The sequence below is a fragment of the Tigriopus californicus genome, chromosome 1 (assembly GCF_007210705.1).
Source record: "Tigriopus californicus strain San Diego chromosome 1, Tcal_SD_v2.1, whole genome shotgun sequence".
Taxonomy (NCBI): domain Eukaryota; kingdom Metazoa; phylum Arthropoda; class Copepoda; order Harpacticoida; family Harpacticidae; genus Tigriopus; species Tigriopus californicus.
The window spans coordinates 15,363,163-15,376,345 of record NC_081440.1 but is presented as its reverse complement, the minus strand read 5'-3'; the positions used below and the strand labels follow the sequence as shown (position 1 = coordinate 15,376,345).

The 13,183-nt window shown below is 45.1% G+C and overlaps 1 protein-coding gene across 1 annotated transcript in view; it reads right to left on the bottom strand.

Moving 5' to 3' along the window:
* Nucleotides 1–13,183, bottom strand: part of LOC131889225 (CUGBP Elav-like family member 4) — a 101,713-nt gene that overhangs the window by 80,472 nt on the left and 8,058 nt on the right. The window contains exon 2 of the mRNA XM_059238318.1: nt 4,263–4,345. The gene's annotated coding sequence lies outside the window, so the exon portion shown is untranslated. The remainder of the gene's footprint in view (nt 1–4,262; nt 4,346–13,183) is intronic.

Here is a 13,183-nt window from a genome sequence, read left to right as displayed (position 1 = left end):
CACTTGAAAGACACCGGCACAGGCCAATAGCCAAAATGATTTGTCCCCATGTAGGACACGTGTTTCAGACACATTGGAACAGTATGTGCAAAATCGAGGAAAGTACTCCCCCAAAAGTTTCAAAGACTCTTGGACCCCTGACCTGTCCGGGACACTCCGTCAGGTTTGAACCTTCACTGGTGATCTCCTTTCCAGGCACTGAAGTGATACCGACATAAATCAGTTAGCCGAAGACCCCATCCTGTGCTAGTACACTGTATAAGATGTTAGCTACTACTGTAGCCCTTCTTCAACTAGTTCTTCTTCTTCTCCTTCCTTCTTCCTTCTCTCTATTGGTCTTCTGGCTTAAGAAGGCAGACGAAGCCTCTTGGGAGACTCAAAGACGAAGTTTTTTGGTCTCTTTTGACTCTCCCTTGACAGGCATGTCCTCAGGGGACTTTTCATCAGAGTTGGATAACTGACCAACGATGCCACCATCCTCCTCCAGCCGTCATGGTGTCATGGCTCCCAAACTTTGCTCAAACCCATCTGAACTAGTCCATTAATGCTTGCGACCATTCACTCCTTTATGAGGCTAAGAGTTTTGAGAGCTCATCAAGCAATGTACACTTTACAGGGTTTAAAACGCGTTAATCTAAAGTGAGTCTGACAAATTCATCTTTCAATCTCTCAACCCGAGGTTTGTTAGGATCACTTGAGACTCAAGTAACAATAGAACACTCACCCACAAAAATGAACAAGTTTTAAAAGGAATACAAAACTACGGCTAAAACCAGATTCCATCCAACTTTTTGTTGTTTACCCCCTCTTGAGTTGTTGAGTTGGGCTATATTCTAGGGCTCCTTGAGAGAATGCTGCCTCGTACAACATCCCTCATCTCTTTTCTTTGTGCTCTGATGTTCGCCCCGTTTGGAACACGATCTTGGTCTTTGTCCTTAAAAGAATTGCTCCAGAACGAATTTGACATGTCCAAATTACTCAAAGGCACCGACCGGCGGCATATTGTTCGGAGGAACACAGAAGATACATTTTCGAGTTTTGGAGCAAGTAATTTATGACTTCCTCTTCCTTTTCAAAAGCCCTTTTTCCTTTCTTCCGAGCATGGAGAACGAGATAATGCCATGCATTCAGCCAACGAGAGACAGATGAGAGCAATGTCAAGTGTTGCCAGAATTCGCACAAAAGGCCATTTTCGGGAAAAAGGGAAGACGAAAACGATGGAAAGGGGACCTTAAATACTTCTCGTATTGGGAACACTGGCGTGGGATTAGTTCAACGAATATTGCATGTTTGCAGTCGACAACGCAAACGCTGCCTAGACCAACAAGCATTATTGTCTGGTATTAAATGAAGGCACCATATAAATTTGTTCACGCGTGACATGGTCTTTGATCCAAAAGTTGAGCACATGGCATCCTGTTGGGCTATGGAACGCAGTCTAGAGGACAAGAGAGGCAAATGGTTCTTGGAGCAGTCGTTAATAAAGAGTTGATCAAAATTCGGCTCAGCCATTTAGTCCGTGAACATATCAAAGCACAATGGCGCCGTCCCAATCTGGGTGGATATTGCAACTACAAGTTCATAAGTTGTCAAAGTGCACCAAACATTTGACAGCCCTTAATACTTTTTCGTGCAAGAATCTTTGTCTGTGGCAACTTGGCCAAGACCAGATTCCAAGATTTCTACCAACTTTAGAGGCTGAAGCCCAAAGAATCCTCAAAAGTCAAGTTGTCAGCTGGAACTGGCAAACAATCCATTCTGAAGACGAAAGGGAGAAGTGGGAGGGCAAATATATCGTTTTTATGGCCTTCTTATGTTGGCTCCACCACGTTTCCACACCTTACTTGCATCCGGACTCCCAAGTAATGGACGGGTGAAATATCTTGATGGAAATATAATTGAAGGGGCAATGGGAGCAAGCTTCCTGCTCTGGCATTCATTCCATGACGTTCGTTCTTTAAAGCAATGCGTGCCATGTGTCAGGGCTAATGACTAATTTACTGAAAAACATTGTCTCAAAAGCGAGAGTCAAGTGATCATCTAATGGGCCAAGATGAGAAAATAATCAGGCGCCCCGCTCTTCGCCCGAAAGCAAGGCCGTAGTGAGAACAAAGAACATGCTGCATGTTTGGTTAGTCCCTGTCAGATTGGAAAATGAAGGGCTTTAAGCACCATGTGTTCTTCAACCCGGGGAAGATCGTTTGTTCTGCTCAGGTTGTTGTTGGCTTTGGGGCACTATTTTGTTTAGCTAGTGGGACGAGATCCATGACCAAAACTTTCTCGCTTGAATCACAAATCTCTTGGAGGTAAAGTTCCCAGTAGCCTTCTTCTTCTTCGTCTTCTTCGTCGCCTTCTTCCTTACGTCGGGCCTCAGTTCGGGCGGATGTAGCCACTGTGGAACTCTCTTTCAGACTAGTGCTGTAGGGTGTACGAATTGTACACAAGAGCAACAACAACAACAACAACAAGGATAGCGGGTAGCAAAAGGAGTGGCGGTATGGTTTGTTATGGTTCCTTGGTTGCTCCATTTAACTCGTTTAGTTGGCTCGTTTGGTCCTAACCTGTCGTTTTGGCGCCTTCTTTTGGCCCTTCGTTCCGGGCGTCCTCTGTACTTTCTTCCTTCCTCTCCAGAGGGGGGAGTTCGGCACAAATCTATGTACTGACTTTCAAGACAGCCTCCAAACCCTGCCCCATTCTTCCTCGGTATCCCACATGCAATTTACCTAGCAACTATGGCAGAATCGAGGGATTCAAAGAAATAACGTACGGAACTGGGGAGCTTGAATGAAAACTTCACAGTTCCTGACTTGGACCAAAATAATATTGTATCGGCTGTGCTCCACCAAACCCTTCGACGAATACATTCACTACCATAAAAAAAGGCCTTTGGAGGAAACGGCTGGAGACGCCGGGATTCTCCCGTGTCAGCTAGGGGGTCGTTTCAGACACCATAATAGAAGTGAATGAAGTGGAACAACCGTCTTGGGGAGGACTGAGGTGCGACTGATGGCTTAGTAACATGCCAACTGCAACAGTTTTTGGAAGCAACTGAGGGGGGGTCCCGAGCCCTTTTCGAGTAATTTCAAACCTCCCGCTCGTTCGGACAGTTGGTATTGTTTACTTTTGTTGGCTTCTTCACCTGCCGATTACACACTGGAGGAATCTCTGTCTTTGTTGTCTGGCATCAGACGGCATTTCGATAAAACGAGGACAAGTGAGGTTATTTAGTTTGGAACCACATGTCTTGAGAGCGAAAGGGCATTATGGGCTTTGATTTACATAATTGAGCTGCGCATATATCCGACAATATGGGGCGTCTCTGTCCCGAGCCTCTCCAGGGAATTTCTTGATGGTTTCAGGAAAGAGGAGGGGACAAAGCAAGGCATTGGGTATCGCCCTTGGTTCGGTGGGCTCTTTTCGGCAATTTGACTTCTCTCCGACCGCTGGAAAGCGAGTAATGTCTAGAAGAGTTGGCAAACCACAAACTGGGAACGAACATTCACTAACACTGTCTTTATGAGTTTCTCTCCATCAGGCGTCTGTTAATCTAATGTATTTGTAAGTAGGTGGTGGTCGTGGTGGTGGTGGCAGGAGAAGAGGAGGAAGAAGACCAAGAAGTACATTGTGTAGTAAAATAGCAGTCTAGGAGTAGCCTATTCTCTATCTCTCGCTCCCCCGTTCTCTCCCTCCCGTGCTTCATTTACGGGCTCTCATTTGTCGAAATGAAAACTTTGTCATTGTGGAACGAGCAACTGAGATAGGGTTTAGCGTTCCAAACAAATACAGATTCCGTATGTGCAGATAGGCAAAGTGTAATTTACAGGGTGGCCAGAGCTCATTTTTAACTTTGAAAAAAAAACGATCAAACAGTCAAGCCAAAAGTTCACGCTATCTGTCACACTTCTCTGCAAACAAATCATACTCATTTTCGACAATCCAAGAGACACGAGCGAATTTCACGAGACTACCAGAAGTCGCCTCTCCGCGGGAAAAGTAAAGCAGTCATGATGAGTGGTTAATCATAAAGCTTGTTGGCCTCCCGTGTCATATGTGACGGAGCTCGCAGCAGTTTGGAGGATGCAGTGGTCGTAGGTGAAGACCATATCGATTGAAACACTCAGAACTTTGTTTTGGATGTTTCCTTAGCTACCTTTTTAATATAGAATTGCCAGTACTATTGGAATTTTCTTTAAATAGTAAACCAATTCAGTGTCGTTACTTCCGGCCACCCTACAGATATAAAAAAATAAATCCTGTCTTACCCCAGGTAACGTTATCTTTTCGTGGAGAGCATACTGAGCATTTTCTGCGCTCTCCCGGGTCACGTAAGTGAGAAAGGCACATCCTGGAATGGAATAGAAAGTCCAATTATCTTTTATTATTATTATTATTATTATTACTAATGTCATCATGAAAATCAACACTGGAGGGCATAGTAAATGAATGCATGTCTAAGAATGTGTACCGTCACCACGCCTGACCATCATCCTTAACGAGTACGGAAAGTCTGTTTTGGCACGAGGGGTCAAATTTCAATGACGGGACATTACACTTTAAAAGAGACGGCAAATCGACCTGAGACACGAGCATTCCCACACAAAATATGGGTCTGTTCGAGTTAGCATTCGAGAAGATTTGTTTCATTTTGAGCTAGAATGGGAAGCAAGCAAATTGCATGGTGAAACCAAAAGGAGCCTTCTCACGAAAGGGTGCAATTTAGGGCACTTTGAATAAAACTATTGCTTTCCTTCCTTTATTTTTGTCGACTCTAAAACCCACACGATTTGACGAAGCGACGAAGCCGGAGTTGTACAAATAGTACAGTGCGGTTTACTCCATAGGTTGTTCATACGGCTGTTATAGGATATGTATATATAGTATTGCTGTAGACGTATATCAATAGTGGGACAAAATAATGTTCCTCAGGAGGACCGAGAAGGGGGGGGGGCAAAAAAGGTTCGTCAATATTGAGGGTGTAAACGTTGCCATTTTCCCTTGTTCGACCTCACTTGTCCTTCCGCTTTTGAGGCAAACAATTACTGTCTCCCGCACAAAATGCACGCATGACAGATGATTTTAGTAGGGCTTGGATTCGAACGACGTAGACAGCTCATAACAGTGTTAGCTTGTTCTTTTCTGCCTCTCTTCTCCTGAGTTCCTCTTCTCTCTTCGGAACCGCGGAGTAGTGTGGGGCAAGGGATAAGAAGATGGAACACATAGAGTGCATGAGAGAATGATGGAACAACCAAGTACTCCCAATGCGATGACGAGGACGAGGACGGCGACACACTCACTCACTCACTCGCTACCTCACTCTCTTTCGCTGCATGTGCTTGCTTACACATAGGATGTTCCTCCGTACTACAGACCACTGACTACTACACGTATGGAGAACGCTCCCGAGAACCGCCAAGAGCAACAGACTTTCTTGCTATTGGGAGCCTCTTCCTTCCTTCTCAAAGAAAATGGAGGACGAAGAGGAAGACGAAAGAAGAGAGGACCCAAAAAGTGAAGGGAAATACCAACAAGGTGATGTCGGACAAATACTCCTCTACTGTATGGTATGTACACATTCCCTTCCAAGCCTTTCTAGATGAGAAAGTGGGAAAGGACGTCGGGGTAATGAGTTTTCACAGGGGATCCCATCCATTTATCCTGAGCAATAACAAGCAATGTGTCAGGGCGGTCATGGTCTCGACTCAGATTGAATTGAGGATGTCTGTAGTCAGAAATTCAGAAATTGAACCCAAGGAGAGATGGAAATGAAACCATCTTGGAAACTCGGGGATCGATCTCGCGGAAGTGGGCTTCAAATTTAACCCTCGAGACACACTGTGACTCAACCTCAGACACTTAAAGCGGGGCCCATTTTTTCCTCAGGAAATGTGAGATGGAACACTTCTCCTCCTCGTCCTCGTGCTCGTGCTCGTCCTCGTCATCATCCCTTCGATCCTTTCAAAGAGGAGGAAATTTGGATCAGAAACGTTCTTCTAGGGATCTTTTCTTCCCTCTCCCTCATCGTTGCTCTTCCTCTTACTTTCCGATGGGATATGGGTATAGCATTGCACTCTGCTGTGTTGGCATATTGGAATTTGCCACATTCTACGACGATCCAAGCTAGAGGTTCTAGTCAAAGATCGAAAGATTCGAGGGAGAATTGTGGCCGTTCCACCTCGAAGGTAGTCGTTTAGAATCAATTCACCACGGCACAAGCTTAGCCAAGGACTCATAACTAATTCATAATCTAGAACAAAACGGTATGATTGCGCCCAAGAGTGATTTAAGGACCATTGTAAATTGTAAGACGGGTTGGTTTAATTCAGGCGGTGTTCGTAGGTAGGTCCATTGTTTTGAGCATTCATCATCAAACTTGACGTGCATGGATTACATATTAAAATGGAGCTCTACTAACGGTCCATTTGTGTTCGCAGAGGGAGGCATTGTATCCATGGTAGATAATCGGTGGCCCTAAGCTGACATAATTATTATTCAATGACTGTGAGTGAGGCGAGTAGTTCCAAGAGCCCACCTAGGCTCGCACTGAAAAAACAACGGAACTGAATAATTAATCATGCGTTCCATGTTATCCAAATGGTCCCGATGTCAGGCCCTGAGAGACTGGCAAGGTCTACTTTGTTCCTATTCTACATATCTACTATACTAGCGGTACAAGTGTGCTCGATATGGAGAGGAACTAACGAACCTAATGTGCTTGTTCCACCTGAAAGAGTGTCAAAGTCGAGCGAAATTAAAGACCCCTTCGGCGATGTCCGTTCGTCGCTAATGTTAAAGTAATTTCATTTCCATCTCGTCTCTCCCCTTGAATGGGAACTCTTCGTTGCCAATCCACTCAGTTTCGAGCGAGTCGTCAGTCTTTGTGCTGCTCTTCTCAGCCATTAAAAGTAGCCTCGAGCAAATCAGTCCTGAGGCCATTGGGGGGATAAAGTTGGGGGGAGGACTTCTCTCACTCGTCCCAGCTCTGTCTCTCTGGCTCTCATTTTTGTTCCACTCAACCATTGTTCTCATTGAAATCTGTTCCAGTTTATATCTTTGGTGGTGGAAAGAGAGAATGAGGTTCCATTTCTCGCCTCCAGCCAAGTTTCCTTCCTTTTTTTAAGCCTGGAGAAGAAGAGACAGTAGACCTGCAACGACGAAGACTTCTGCGAACCACGATGTTGTGGAGCAAGATTATGCGCTAAAAAACGAGAACCAGTCCGGACCTAAATCCACCACTGCATTCACGTTTTTCACTCCTCATCTTTTTTCTTCCTCCTCTGCCGGCCGTGGTTCCAAAGGGCTCTTCATGATATCCTCGAGAACGAAAAGAAGCAACAGTTCGCTATACAGGATCATGCAGTTCCCATTCAGACTGCGGCAATTTCAACAAGTTGTTCTCTCTTGTCTAAAGGAAATACGACAAGTCCATACAAGCTCTATGTTGACCTCGTGTTTTAGGGCTCTCTACGTAAGTCTTCGACACTTTGAGGTTATCTACAAATCACGCTTTAACACAGTAAGTGCCAAATCAAAGCGAACAGCCTGTGAAGCAGGTCATTCGTTGTCGGCGCACCCGGAGTACTTAAGGGGAAGCCCAAATCGATGCAAATGACTGTAATTTTCTCAAATGGACGTGCTTTTTCTTATCATTGAGTTTGGAAAGCTATTGTTCCTCCCCACCTGTTCTTCCAATGGGTGTGAGTAAAATTTTAAGTAGCCTATGAATTTTTCATGGAGCGAACCTTTGTTCGGGTTGGTCGCATATTATAGTGACGTTTTAAATCGGACCCTAATCGGAGCCCAATCGTCGTTAGAGGCTTTAATCTTGAGGTCAGTGCCCAATTCATCCGATCGGCCATTATTTTTGAGGAAAGCTAGGTAGTGGCAAAAACTCGACTGAATGGACCAAATCCCCGACATTGAAGAGCTTGAATCATCAATCACGAGCTATTCGTCGTAAAGGCCAAGGGACTTATCTCTCAGAAAATCACACCTAGTCTTGTTTCTTTGGATTAATAATCTTTTTTCATTCCGCTCTGACTTATCAGTGATTGACAATGGACTACTCTCGTGACTACGTACTACCAAACATCCTTTGGAGGAGTTGGCTAATCCCAAACCCTTGTCACTTGGCCAAGTAGTCCAAGATCGGATATGGAACACGAGGAGGACCCTCATTCTCGATGTGTTCCAATCTCCCAAGTTACAGGACCCGAGGGAGGTGGGTGAGATTAATTTGTCATTACATGGAGTCATAGATGACGGCTGGAGGACAGATCAAGCCTGGATCAGAGGAACAAGTCGACCCAAAATGGGAGCCAGAATCAACATTCTTGTTATTCACTCGACCGGGAACCACGATTTTATGGCTGGAGAGTTCCTGAGACCTTAGAGGTTTGTTCAGGGCGAATCACGATATTCCCGAACAGAGAGTCACGTCCCAGGTTGTGAGCTTGCATTTTTCTTCACACGACGAAGGTGCGAGCAAGAGGCCAACTTGGCACAAGAGCTGTTCGTTTCGCTTTTACGTACTAATGGTTTTAGGTGTACTAAAGCAAGCAGACTTTTGAGTTGTGTGTTTGGTAACCTGACAGGTATGACTGAACTGAACAACATGTCAAGTTCTTGAAGGAAGCCTTTAATGTGCGGACTATTTGGCACGAGAGATGGTAACCAGTTTTGTATGAGCATGTTTGTTTGCATTGGAAATGCAGCGGACCATGGGTGCTATCAGACCCATGTTGCTCTGTTCTCCTTCCAGGAATATTCCTTACTCTATTGTCAATCATCAGTTGTTCCTCAATCTTAACTTATCAAGACAAGAGCCAAGTGAATTGTCCTTGAGGCCTTGAAGACCCACCATTTAAAAATGAAAGTGAGTTGGGCTCTAGGCGCATTTATTTTGTGACTTCATTGGGGTCATTTGGATATTTTGGTTCGATGCTCAATGGGTCATGCGAGAGCAATCTTGGCGTCAATATGAATAAGGCCTGTTTGGAGAACGAAGCAGTCGAAGGCATCCACACGCACACACATAGGTATATTGAGACAAAGACTGAGATGCGAAAGAGCTTTGGAGAGGGGCCAAAACCTTCTAAGTAATCCTTTTGAAGCATCTCAAAGAGAGCAGAAAGAGAGAGAGAGAGAGAGAGAGAGAAAGGAAAAGAGTGTATTAGACTCGGGTATATTTAGGACTGAAGCATCTTTCTTGTCTGATATTCTTCCAGCTCCTGGTGAAAGAGGCCTTCCCCAGCAGCCAGCATGCGTTTCTGTATTGATCCCATCATTTAGATCAAAGGCAAAATTTTCTCCAAATTTCGATGAGGAGGATGCCATCCATCCAGTCAATCGGTTAGTCTGCCATCCCGCCAAAAAGAGGGCGGAATAGAAAGTGCATGACGCTGAAGGCCAAAAAGGAAGAACCGAAAAAGGAAGTAGAGAAAAGATTTCTTGGCCATCTTCGTCCCCACAATTTTTTCCTTCCTCTTTTGAACTGGCCCAGGATAGCTTTGATGCCTCAAAGCCTTGAGCGAACGAGGTAAGAAAGAGACTGCCGATCCTCGCCAGGACTCCAGGAGGACCATTGGGAAAAAAGGATAATTTCAAATTCACTGAATAAAGGCAGAGGAATTGAAATATTGGAATTGACTGTGTAGCATGGCCCTCGGTGAGGCGGATGAGGGGAGCACCCACGGCTAGATCTCTTGTAGTACTGTGCGTACGGTCTATGGACTGAAGTGAAGGGGACTTTCTTGAATTTGAAGCCTAGCCCTTGGGACTTGAATGCAATGGAGGCAAAAGCCAATGAGAGAAGGAGAGGAGAAGGGAACGAAAAGTCTGGGACTTTTCCCCAGTTCCCAGATGGGATCGACGTGGAATAAGGGTGTGGGCCGCCCAGTCCCAAAGTAGTTGTTGCAGTACGAGAGGTTGGAGTAGTAGGAGTAGTAGGAGTGGAAGTAGCCGTACTTCTGATAGTGTACAATGTTCACCCGCCTATGGATGGGTGAGAGGCTTGATTCTCCTCCACTCTCCTCCATTTCTGCCCACAGATGTATGTCATTTGGTTCCAATGGTTGAACGTCTTCCAATCTCAGATTGAATAGCATGATTTCAAAGAGCTCCTCGACCAGCCATTTTTCGCCGTGAACAGGATTGCCAGATTCAGAGCTTGGCCCATTTTCTCATGGTCTTCACCGTCCGTGTGGGACACAATCTTATCCTTGGCAGATAAGCAAATTGTCAATGGAAAACTATGGTAGGGGACCATGGTGGTCAGGGGAGACCTGGCTGAGCTTGACCACTGACTGAGTGACCCTTACCACCATACACATGAGAAAGAAACAGAGAACCACTGAGAGTGGTGGACAAAATCAACTTGCTTAGAGGCAAAAAAGTCAATTCTGCTTGGTCAGGAACGAGGAAAAAAGAATATATTGTGTGAGTTCCCAGAAGCAAGAGGGTGGTGGTGGTGGTGGTGGTGGTGGTGCTAGCGAACTGGCTGGCTGACTGGCTCGAAGTCCATGGTTCCATCTTCCTTGTTCCACTCCCACAATTGGCTAAAGGCCGATGCAAGCAAATTCCCGTGGCCAGAGAATAAGCAGAGTTGTGGTAAAACTACAGGATGGTCCATTAATAATAACCAAGAGGCGAGTGGTACCGTGTTCCTGTAGTTCTGTTGAAATGGTCTATAGACATGTCTTTTTCAGAGAAAGTACACGTTTGTCCTGTGTTGACTTTTAATGAAGTGAGCGCAAAAAAAAACACGAAACAAAAGGAACCGATACGGGACACCCTGTAGACGATGATGTCGGTAGTGTTCCTAGGAGCAACGAAGGCCGTCATGGTAGTAGTAGTAGTAGTAGTAGTAGTAGTAGTAGTAGTAGTAGTAGTAGTAGTAGTAGTAGTAGTAGTAGTAGTAGTAGTAGTAGTAGTAGTAGTAGTAGTAGTAGTAGAAGTAGTAGTAGTAGTAGTAGTAATACTAGTAGTGGTACTACTCCTACTACTACAGGAGCAGTAATGGAGTCAATGTGAAGCACCCTCGAATGATCTCAAATTGGACCTTTGTGGCCAGGACTTGGACCAAGCGGACAAGGCTGCACGTGCATGTAGAAATAGCGGCGACTGAGCAGGAAAGGCTCTTCTTCTTTTCTAGCCCACTCCTGTCCTGGCCCCAATAAATGGAAATATACATACAAGAAGACCATCCATCCTCCCACAATACAGTAGTAGTACTCGCACTCATAGCATGTGTTGGGGGTACAGAATACTGTCCAGTATTCATAATGCATTCAAGCTTCATTGATGATGCAAGTGAGTGTAGAGAGGGAGAAAAGGAACTGAAAAAGGCCACAGATTCTGGTCACCCCGGAATCACGGTCCTATGGTTCTAATGAATGACCTCGACCAACTTCATCAACTCTCCTTGGTGGGCACGATGAATGTTTGTGACTGGACAAAATTACACCTTCTACGTTTCTACTGGTTAATGTCACTTTTGTGGTATGCTGGGTTTTCAAAGCTCCCTGTTGTTTTAGTCCGTGTGGTTTTCATTGTCTATCCTTTTATCCTGAAGCACCGATAGTCGATCAGATGGCTAAAACTGTTGAAGATGTGGTGTCTCTTTCCTACTTATTCCAAGTCTTTTGAGGAGGTTGTCCTTCGTTGAACCAAGAGAACCAAGGGGGGGGAGTGTTTTCCACCTCAGCAATTTGCACCAGACACCTAACAATTAAAGGCAAAATTAAGCAGCACTCTCTGGAGAGAAAAGAGAGAAGAAAAGGAAGATAAGAGAATTAATCTTGTTACACGTGGACGTGTAGTTCGGTGGAAAGCGAAGGTAATTCTTCTGTGTATCCGAAGTATCGCATTATGTATAAATTGGTGGAAAAGAAAATTGGCCAAGCCCTGACGTCTTCTTGGTGCTACAACCACTTTGAGAAGGAACGAGAAGAGCCTGGGAAAATTTTGATTGGCATTATCAGCCTCCATCATCTGAAACCTTCAACGGTGACAAGAGCCCTTTTTGTTTCCACTCCATTCCTTTCGTGGGCTTTCCTTCGGGTCGTCGTCTTTTCTTCCATAATAAAGCTCTCTGCCACCTTGAAGTCAAGAAGCTCGGACACTAAAAGGATCAACCAGTAACGCCTCACCTAACCAAAAACCGGACCCTGGCATTTATTGGCTTAACCTCTCAAAGTGGCCTTCATTCCTGGTATGCAATAAGCTTGGCCGACAATGAATTACAATCCGTCGGAAATTTGGGACCCGGAAAAACATTTCTCTTGGAGATCATACCTAAAAATCTAACCACTAGCTCCAGACGAATCATTTTCTATACATAAATTTATATGGTTAACAATATGCAGTGGTACAAAGTACAAATCCCTATTGCATGAAGCAATTTGGATCCCCGAGCGCTCACAAAGACCCGCCTCTCTCTCTGGGTTTAGATCGGGTGACTGTGGGCACATAATTTATGGTTTGCTTGAAGATTCCATCACAGCAGTTCAAATTGAGCATCTCGTGGATGGAAGAAGCTGAACGAGGAGGCAGAAGAGGAAGAGGCTCTTGGATCTCGGCAAAAGGCTCCATCTCTTGAAAAAGGGGATGCTTGTGCTTGTGCTTGGCCGTGTGTTGGTCGTGTGCGAGCATATAGGATCTGCGTTTACGATACAAACAATGACTTTTTGCGGCACCATCATAATCTCGTTTCTCCTCTTCTTTACGATTTGGGAGCGCTTGAAAAAGCATTCCATCAAGCTTTGATACCATTTTTGCACCCAAAGGAAAGATCTCAAGGAAATAAGGGGAGGAAGGAGTTAGCAGAGAGGAAGAAGAAGAGAAGGAAGAGGGAAGTGACCAAATCCAAATCCTTGTCAAGAATCTTGCGATCCACATGGTTCGAGTGGGATGTGGGGTTGCCTTCAAGTGTAGCTCATCACCTTATCTGATGCTCACGAGCATTTTGTCACCATGAAAGGAGGAAGAGACTCTGACTGAGAAGGTCTTGGGAGGGGTCCAACGGGTTGGAAGAGCAGACAACTTGGAGGACATTTTCTCAGGATCAAGATATAGGGTTGAGATATTCCCTCGGATTCCACTTGCTTCAATCTTCAATGTGGTCAGATATTTCATCTACTACCGCTTGCTGGGGAGACCGGTCCTTTTTTTCAGTTCCTTCCCAAGC